Source organism: Rhea americana, unplaced genomic scaffold (genome assembly GCF_003343005.1).
Source record: "Rhea americana isolate MKP2758 unplaced genomic scaffold, rheAme1 scaffold_53, whole genome shotgun sequence".
Classification (NCBI taxonomy): domain Eukaryota; kingdom Metazoa; phylum Chordata; class Aves; order Rheiformes; family Rheidae; genus Rhea; species Rhea americana.
Window position 1 is genome coordinate 3,573,926 of NW_028186679.1, and position 10,138 is coordinate 3,584,063.

The following is a 10,138-nucleotide window of genomic DNA, read 5'->3' on the forward strand; positions in this document are numbered from 1 at the left end:
CACAATGTTATAAGCAGAAAAACTCACTATTTTATATGTCTTGTGATTGTTAGGCTGAAGAATACAGTCCTATGACCACTTTGCAAAAATATTAGAGCAAAATTATTTCTTTACCTGCTATGAGCCACAACATCCAGAGGGTTCTTCCTTCTCTCTGTCAGTACTGCAGAGCGAAGGTGGTCACAGACATATTTCCTACTCAACKGATGTACTTTTGCTTGTTTTTCATGGTTAGAATACTTGAGCCATTCTCAGCTGGAYGTGATGACAGAACAGGGTTGATTTTCCCTCAGAGCCCTGTATTTTAAAAGGAAAAGGTACTCTGTTAAAGGAAACTTAGATAGTGATGTAGACTTCGTGCAAGCCCTGTGGCCTAAATAGGCTGTGCTCCCAGACAGAGAAATTAGAAGTGGCTGTTGGGTATCTATTAGGAGGGAGTAAGAAGAGTTCCTGCTCAGGGTGCTGCTGCTGCCTGGCATGTGGAGATGCCAGCTGAGGACAAACACCCCCAGGTCCCTGCTCCACAGCTGCTGCCAAGGAGCTGCTGATGTCAGCACCTGTGCCTGGCAGAGCAGACTACTGAGGGACCCGACGCCAATGTAGAGGGAGAKCGAGAGGAAGAGGAAGCTGCTGGGGAGTGTACTAAGTTGTGGGGGAAGGCGCCAGAAAGGGGGAGCATTGCCTGGCTGTCGCAGCTGCTCATTGTGCCTCAACCTGGAGGGCAGGCAGAATTGCAGTTTGTGCAATCAGGAACACAGCTACTATATTCTCTCTACTCCCCCTTGCCCTCAGGCAAATCTCTCACCACACAGGGCAGGGTCGTGTCTTTCTTGGCTGGCATTGACAGACATCTCTTAAAATATGGTGGGTCCAGTATAAAAGTTATGTCTTGTACGATAACGATATAGGACACAATGTTTTCTGTATTTTGATAGCAATTAGTTTCACAGCTGCAGTTCATTTGGACATGCTCAGTGTGTCTGCTTCACTGGCCAGGCGTATGATTTGCTGCACATGCACAAAGCTGTATGCATGTAATGTAGTTAACTGGGACTGTCCTGGCTTTATACTCACCATCTCTAGCCCTATATTTGATATAATGGCAATCASAGACGGCTGGTGGCCAGTGACCTCTCTGTCAATGACATGAGAGTTGCAGGAGAGCAGCCTGTATTCAGCAGGACGTTCTGCAGGTAGATTTCCTTCTGACACTTCCATGGTGCAAGAACATTTGACCTATTCAGCACTGAATTGTGCTTAAGTGATATAATGAATTCCTTCATTGGCAGGTATATATAGATAACAGCACCTAGATTTCATATGGATTAAACTTCTTTACTCTGATGTTTGTCTACTGTTTCAAAATAAATATTTCACTACTGAAATAAAGTTKACAAATAGAATTTGACTATAAAATCAAGTCTGGGATAAGTGGGCTTATCTTTAACAGAAGTATTTGTACTGAAGGATATCCTAGACATAGAAAGTACTTTGACCTCAAGTTCTTTAATATTTCCAGGAAATAAGAGACTTTTTGAGCTAGCATTATGGGCTAAAATAGAAGATACTATATGCTTGGCCTCTTCAATATAAGTAAAACAAATCAGTGGATCTGTATCTGTCTATCACAGCCATTAAAGATGGTTGCTTTTCCCATTTTTTACGGACATTCTTGATTTTGGAAGGACTGACATGCTATTATAGTATTTTTTGTCTTGTATCACTCGCATAAAAAAAGATAATGCCACTGTGCAACTTCCAACTCCGTACTCTTTAAGCTTTCTCCTTAGCTTATCAGTGACTGAAAAAGTACGTGTTATGAACATCCATAAGCTAAGTGATTTCTTCCTGTACATACCACATGAAGAAGTCAATATTTATATCTGATAGTWGATAGAATTCATTAAATATCTTTTGCTAAATAACTTTCTGTACTACTTACTCCTTGTTTAATATTTGTCCACAGAAGTATTTGTAGTTTGAATTGAATGCCTGGTTAAGAAGAACACAGTAAGAACAACATATTTAATATTTATTTGGTAGCACAACACAGTAGACACAGAAGAGGTGAGAGAGAATGCAAATAGAGGAAGAAGAAAAAGTGATTAAGTGACATGGACAGAACACAAAATATTCCTGCATGACTACAGTGGTTCTGAGAAAAATAAACAGCAAGATAAGATTAGATATTTGGATTTTAGATTTTAAAAGTTAGGTATTTAAAGTAACAAATAATACTTAAGGAGGACTGTAAATGAATATTCACAGCATACATGTTGATTTGTCCACAAACATGTGCTTCAGGAAAAATCCAGAAGTGACCTACTTCTCTACGATCTGGACCATTCGGGTTCTTCATGTTTGGAACACTTTTTATCTTCACTGAGAGGCTATCAGTATGGGAAATTTTTATTTTTCTATTGTTTCAGCTTGTGATGTAATTTTAGTACGCAGAAGTTATACTACAGCAAAATCTAATAACAACAACGAATGCACATCRCTGAGAGCGGTTAAAGTTCTCAAGGCAGTTCTGAGTTTATTTATAGAGAAATAGTATGGGACAATGGGATTTTGTGAGAAAGTATATTGTGGAATTTTCACACAGAAAGTGCTTTAGACAGTAGCGTTTTTTTCTGAAAATATAGCAAATAATGGTTTACACTTGTAATAAAAATAACACATCTTGCCCTGTTTTCTGAAATATATTCTTTGAGGGCAAAGGAAGTCACACCTGTACAGACAGAGGAAGGATTTTGGCCATTTATGTAGTGATTTGAAGAAAAATCAAACCTAATCTACCAGTAGTGAGATGCTGCAATATGTTTAATATTGAACTTTCATATTATAAAAGTGACTGCAGAAGCAAATATATCTTTACTTGTCATCACATAAGAAAAGCTGCACCAGATACTATAATGTTTATTTTAGCAGGTATGTCTTTGCATATATATCTGTGGGTAAAATTTCAACATGTGTGCATTTGGTAAATATAATAACGGAATAATCCAACCTCATTTTCATATATTGGTTTCTAGCTATGTTTCTCTGCTATGTGCGTATTTGTGATTATCCAATCCAGAGTGCCCTTTCTAGTAATTTCTTTTCTCTATCTGTATAGACTGGAATACAGAATCTAGATCTTTCTGTATTTCTGACATCAATAAAATTCTTCTTCCAATCACAATTAAATGCATCATTTAAATAGAGAAATTTGAAGTCTTTACATGATCATCCTTAGAAAGTTGCGTACAAATACATCATGTCTATGGTTTCAATGTATTTAATTAGTCCTGCTGTCCTTGTACTGTATAACAGACTACCAACCTTGTTAAAGCAAGCCTGAAATGTAAAAATTACATAACTTGATATTTAATTTTTATTTTATGAAGAAAACGGTTTTGAACATTCCCAGCCAAGTTCAGAGTAAATGACCTCAGTCTTGAACTGGATAGTAATTTATCACAAAAAATTCTATGGTACAGATATATCAACCTTGTATTTTGCAGTTGCAGTTTATGTTTGTCCATTGTATCTTTAAATTCCCTCTTGGAGTGGACTCTYAATCCTTTTATTGAAGTGATATCCCCAAAACAAACGTTCCCAATGATTAATTCCTACATACATTTGTTGTTACAACTTCTTCTCTTTATAGTTTTGCTATGGTGTGCTTGTAGTTGAGCAGTCTTTCTGTGCATGGTCAGAGTTATATGTACTACATTTCTTATATAATAATGTATTTTTTGTCTTTGGCTTTGACTTAGTGTTTTTCTCTTCTCCAGCATCTTTTGGTGCTAGTAGCTTCCTGTCTTGTGATATCTTCGCAAATGTTGTAAATATCCATACCTAGCATTTTAATAAATGAGAGATTGGTGTTATGTACTGCAGAATTGTATTGTCTGAGATTTTACCTGTTCAGAGCAAGAAGCAAATTTCTGGTGTTATTTAAACTCATTCTTTTCCTTTGTCATACAAAATTCATTCCTTTTTATTCCTAATACCAGTTTTTCTGTGGTAAAACAAAGAAGAATACAAGAAGGAGGGACCAAGCAGGAACAAAGAAAAGAATTGTTCAGGGAATTAAAATCAACTGAAATAGAATGTGTTAGGATACTGGTTACAGGTATTGCTGAATTACTATTGTTACTTCTTTCAGTGCCTAGATGGTTCTTGTTTTTCATATACAAGATATAGCTTTAAACAGCATAGGGTGGAACCACATACACAAAAAGAACTGAAGCTGCTGTTATATAGCAGCCATCTTGTTCCACCTCCTTATGGTCCTCCACTTTGCTCTTCTAGCTATTTTCTTAAAGTTGTAGCAATCTAAATTGGAAAAAAATAGTAAAGATTTCCCTCTGGTGTATTTTGAGATCTTCATGMTTTTTGTTATCACATCTGCAATTACTGTGAAGTAGAAAAGGACCTTGTTAGGGTCATGCATCTATGAAACCGAGATATAAAATGTTGTCTCTGGAGAAATAGTTCTTTGCCCCCTGGTGGTGAATTAATCTTGAAAAATATTATAAAACACTTCTAGGAAAATTTACTTGAAATTAAAAAGAGATACTAATTGCTTCAGTGAATACAAATAACAGTAAACTGCTAAGGAGTACTTAATGTGTCAGATAGAATTAAGATCCTGAAACGCACAAGCACCATTGATCTTTGATAGTCACTGCAGAATAGGAAAAAAAAAAAAAGGAATCAACACCACCATTTGAAAACTGTATGAGACCTTCAGCATTTCAGAATCATGTTTCTTATTTTGTTATTTTGGGGGTTTAATCTACATGTCTTGAGAACATACTGCAATCCTGAGAATCCCTGATTACTGTAGATGGACTAATGGAATTACATTAATCTAYACAGCATCTTCAGATATGCCTCTCTCTGGAGATTAGTAATATCATTCACACAGTGAGAGTTCCCATTTTGGGAGACTAGAGTTACACTCCCTGAATGAAAATATTGAAAGAGCTGTACATATTTCTATAAATCATCTTGAGATTTTCAGTTTGAGTACACTGAACATCTCCATATCATGCCAGAATATCATTCTTTGTAATAACAGAACTGACATGGAAAGTCATCCACTTTCAATTCAAGTCACAGATCATTTTGCAAGGTGTGAAGAATATATTATTTAATAAGAATGTAACAGCCTTCTAATAGCTGGTTTTATTCTTTTAATTCCTGTGCCTCCTTAACTTTTACCTGAGACAGTGTTTCCCTGTGTTGCTGTTCTTCTTACAAGAAAATATGTATTAAAGTATAATATCAGACTATTGTCATGTCATGCAGCAAAATGTTATGCAATTATGTTGGAAAGAGGCCATTTAGATCTTGCCTTTCATATRTTGACTTTATACTATTAGGATATGGCTGATATTCTGAAGATGAACCCTCTTTAATTATCCCATAGTCTCATCTTGCATTATGTTAATTTAGCCTCAGATAACTTTTGGGTTTGGAAAGTATCATCACAGCGTACAGCAAGCTGAATAGGCAGGGATTGTTTTGGTTTTTGCACTAATTATGTAACATAAGGGAAAAAAAAAAGAGTAGCATTTCTAAAAAGGAGGACTGAGCTGCCCAGGCCAGGAATGACATAGCTGTTTCTTAAATAACATTCTTTCATGTTGCATGGCCCATAATAGAACCAGCTTTCTCTTTCTATCTGTTGCGTTTACTTCTCTTCCCATTCCCACATTTTTTTCTCATTACTCTGACTTATGTGTGGCCTAAGGTAACAGCTGGTCTACACAAATGGCATATTCCTTACAGATCTTTCAGAGGGCAGAATTGCTATAAAGTAATCCTATTCCCATTTATTTTTCCCACTCTCATGCTGGATGTTATCTCCCTTCATTTGCCACTTCATCCTGATCCAGCTGTTTGTGTGGCTACATTTTAAACTAGATCTGTGAGATAATTTGGTTTAAAAACAGAACAGTTAGAAAGCCAGTGACTAGATCGCTTGCCTAACAGAACACAACACTAGGCAGCACCTCAGAGCAAACTTGCTGCCTTCCAGCTCACTGCTTCTGCAGCAGAGCTCTCTCTTCCTGTGCAAGTCCTCAAAACATTCTTGCCAGCTGTGAAACAGAATTCCTCCCTCCACTCTGCTTAGCCTCACTGCTTGGGGAAGTTTTCTTTGAGCTCTCAGGGTGTAGTTATACAAAGGTTTTTTCCAATAGGAAAGCCAGTGTAAGCCAGGCAGTTTCCTGACTGCTATGCCCTCTTGTTCTTGCTCCTGCATCACAGTTCACTGTCCCTTGATTGTGCCAATGCAGCTGTTTCTAGGTTGCGTTATAAATTGGATTACTGAAATAAATCTGAGTTTGTGTGTGTGTATGTACATATATGTGTGTGTGAACAGTTTTTTTTTTTTTTTTTAATCTGGATCGTTTCAGTCATCTGATTTATAATGTGGCCCACAAAGACTTGAATTAGCAAACAGTGAACAGTGGCACAGAGGTGGGAACAAGCGTTGGGGCTGGGGGGAGGGTGCAGGAAACCCTTAAGCCAGCTTTGTTCACAGAGAAAACTACTGTTACTATACAAAACCATATAGAACACCTAAATTAAATAGGCAGAAGACTAGAATAGACTGAAGAGCAGTCAAATTCTTGATTTGGTGGAAGTAAGGCTTTATCTTCAGGAAAAAAAAAAGGAAAAAAGAGGTGGTCCCTTAATAAGCTCTTTCCACTGGTCTATTTGTATTCATTTGAGACACCTAAATAGCAGGCTATTTAGCTATTCAGAATATGATCATGTGAATTCTGCTGGGCTTGTAAAGCGTGTTGGTTTTTCAGTAGTGTTAAAAATGCTAATAATAACTGGTTCATGCCTCAGGCCTTGGATGCTACTGTCAATTAGTGTCAGAACACAGATTTATTTTAACAGATTACATTCTTGTATATGCTTCTTGCCTGTACAGTTTGCAAAGCATAACTTAGTGACTTAGTGTACCTCATTCAGTGATAGCTGCCAGCATGTGTAGGCAACTTCGGGACAGAAAAAGGAAATGCCATACTTACCTTTATAGCTCTTGATATCCTTAAAATGAAGGAATTGCCCAGCTGGGGAAACCATATATAAAATCTGGTGTTTCACTTAAAAACCTGATCCTCTAGCCATTTATGTCATGTTTCAATCTTAGAAAAAAATACTAGTATCTCCCAAATGTGAGCACTTTTAGATCATAATGGGAATGCTACAAGTAATCCCCTACTTTCTTCTTTAAGCTTGTGTCAGAGTTAACAGTACTAAGATTTAAATTGTCATCACTGGTCATCTAACTTACCAGTCATTGCACATGCCACTGGAAATTTCTCTGGTATATTGTTTCAGGCTTATTGCTAAGGCAAGCATTGCTGAATTGGTTTATGTTTGTTTCGTATTGTAAGGCTTTCTCTGAAACCATGAGAGAGTATTGTCTTTTAAAAATAATTTATCTGATTTATTTTATATTCCGGCAGTCTAGGGTGACATGGATTAAAGTGTGGAAGAAGAAGGAAGGATTCTAATGACTTATCAAGAAAAAGTAACTCTTCATGACTTCAAAACAGGAAAATGGAAAAATGATAAGAGACTAAGTCATTAGTATGGGTGTGCTTACAGCATGTTCATAGTTCAGTTGGATTTTGTATTATGCTATAAAATATGGCATCTTCTTCCCTAACTTTCTATATTTACTCTTGAGGTAGTGAATGATTTTAATGAAAACATTTAAACTTATTTCAAAGTCTAGAAATAAAAAGAAATCCTTTTAAAGAATGTCACATATAATATAAGTATATATACTATATAGTATCAGGCCTTCTCTCCCAAGAGTTTAAGGAGTAGAATAAAAATGATTATTCAAATTTTMCGCAATGTTAAAAATGATTGGAATAATTTAGATATTGACTTAAATGTAAAAAAACCTCTTAAATATGTATTTTAAATAATCACAATCACATTATCATTAGTGGATTTTACTGGAAGAATTCCAAGATGTTTCTTTCAAAATAGCTGTAATTTTCTATTGCTCACAAAAGTATTGAAGCCACAAGCTATTTGCAATTGGTGGTCAGTGCTGGGACAGTTTCTCTTAGTTTCAGCGGAACTGAATATATTACCTGCTTTTATCAGGTTTTTTGAAAGTTGTTTTAACTTCAGTTTCAGCAACAGTAACCAAAGATGGATTTTGAAAGGGATCATTCTTCATAGATTCTGAACAACGAAAAATAGTATGAAAATGACAAATGCTTCCTTTCAAAGTTGATCATTGCACTAGATCAACTTAACTAAGAAGGCTAAGAAACTAATAAGGCAAGGTGACGTATAAATGGAAAAATATAGAAGGAGTCAGAAGGAAAGAATTTGGAAATTATATATGAAGGGGATTGGAGYACTATTAATCACAAACATTGAAAAAAATCTTCAGTCTGGTTTAAAAATGATACTACCTTTTGAATCCTCTATTTGCCACTGGCTTCTAAGAGTACTTAACATTTCTAAGGTTTCTTCCACAGCCGGAAGAGTTTGTAACTTTTTGAATCAAAACTTGGTACGTTTATGCAATAGAATATGAGGCTTGAAAACATGAAGGGAGATATAGTGGGCAGTAAAGGGAATTCATGCTGTGAATACAGATGTGCAAATACAGTAGATTAAGAAAATAAGTAAGAGGGAAGAAACTGATTTATACTTTAACAGATTCAGTTACTCCAGCAAAACAAAGCAGCTGATAAATTAATTAGCCTATTTTATCTAATGACTTTGTGATTCTCTAGAAAATGACTATTTTTTGGCTCTATGACAAAGCAGGGGAAGCATCTCTTTCGGCTGACAAAAATGCTCTTTTTTTCTGAGAAGGATGAATTACAAAAAGGCTCTAAACCAACCATTGTTGGTTAAACGATTATTTCCTGGCAAATAGGTTTAAGTGTCTTTCAGAAAACAGCCAGAGGCAGAATCACGATCCTAACCGCCCAGTGGGCATGCGTGCATATGGGATAAACCGTAAGTTTAAATATCAATCTAATTAATATTTAAGCAGTTTATACAAATGGGAACAGTTTCAATATGAGAGAATACCTAAGACTACTGTATGTTCTATGAGTTGGAAAATTGATAAAGGTTGGATCACACTTTTATTCTGAATTAAGCAGACAGTGTATTTTAAAGCCACATCTCGCTATCCACATACAGTATCCAAGGCAGTGTTTTATGAGTAGTAATTTTGTAAAGGGTACCTAACTCCTCTYGTAAATCTAGGTGCCTATGGGTTTGGCATTTGGAGCTTTTTTAACTGAAAAAAAATGTTTTCTTAACTTGAATCAGTTCATGGCTATTTTGGGGATGACTGAAACTATCTTTTCTTAAAGAGAAAATTCTCAAAATGAGTTATTAACCAGGCCTAGTCTCAGGTGAGATAAAATAAATGCAGTGTTCCAGGGAACCTAACTGTACATGTAAAAATGAAACAAGTYGTTTAATCTTAATAATGTGCATGATCAAGTCATCATAATGTTTTCATTTAATTTCTCATTTAGCATTCATGTTTAACATTAATTTAAACAAGCAACTAATAAAGTGGCTGGACAAAACAGCTTAAAAKAGAGTTGATATTGGACATACACCGGGGGGGATTTTGTGGTAAAACAGGTTAGGATAATCTTACTCGGCTCTAGAGAATTACGCATTTAAAAGGGGAAGCACAGCACCGTGCAGCAGGGCACCACGGCAGCCTTAGCTCTACCTACACCGACAGGCCACACAGGAACGCGGCCTTACCGCGTTACCGGCAGAGCGGCTCCGGAGGCCTCTCCGGCGCTGGCGGCTGCCCAGATGTGACCGCCTGCCTTCACCGGGTCTGCCCGGAGCCCGGCGGCAGCGCTGAGCGTGCCCGGGGCAGCGGGGGTCGGTATCTCCCCACCGAAAGAGGCGGCGGCGGCGTCTTCGGGGCAGTCGCCYCGCGGAGGCAGCGAGGCTCCGCTCGGTGACGGCTCGCGGAGCCCCGGGGGACGGGCAGGGCAAGGCAGCCCCGCGAGCGGCGCGGCGGAGCGAGAAGAGGCCGGGGCAGGGGCGTGGGGGAGAGGAGGAAGGACGCGGCAGGAAAGGGAGGGAGAAGGGCTGGCGGCCGGCTCGC

General features: G+C 37.6%; 1 long non-coding RNA gene across 3 annotated transcripts in view; it reads right to left on the minus strand.

The window, feature by feature from the left end:
• Positions 1-10,062, minus strand: part of LOC146588267 (uncharacterized) — a 31,640-nt gene extending 21,578 nt beyond the window's left edge. For all 3 annotated transcript variants that reach the window (XR_014897462.1, XR_014897463.1, XR_014897461.1), the window contains exons 1-2: positions 9,784-10,062; positions 115-297 (exon numbers count right to left, since the gene is read on the minus strand). This is a non-coding gene — a long non-coding RNA (uncharacterized LOC146588267). The remainder of the gene's footprint in view (positions 1-114; positions 298-9,783) is intronic.
• Between the last annotated feature and the right edge of the window lie 76 nt (positions 10,063-10,138).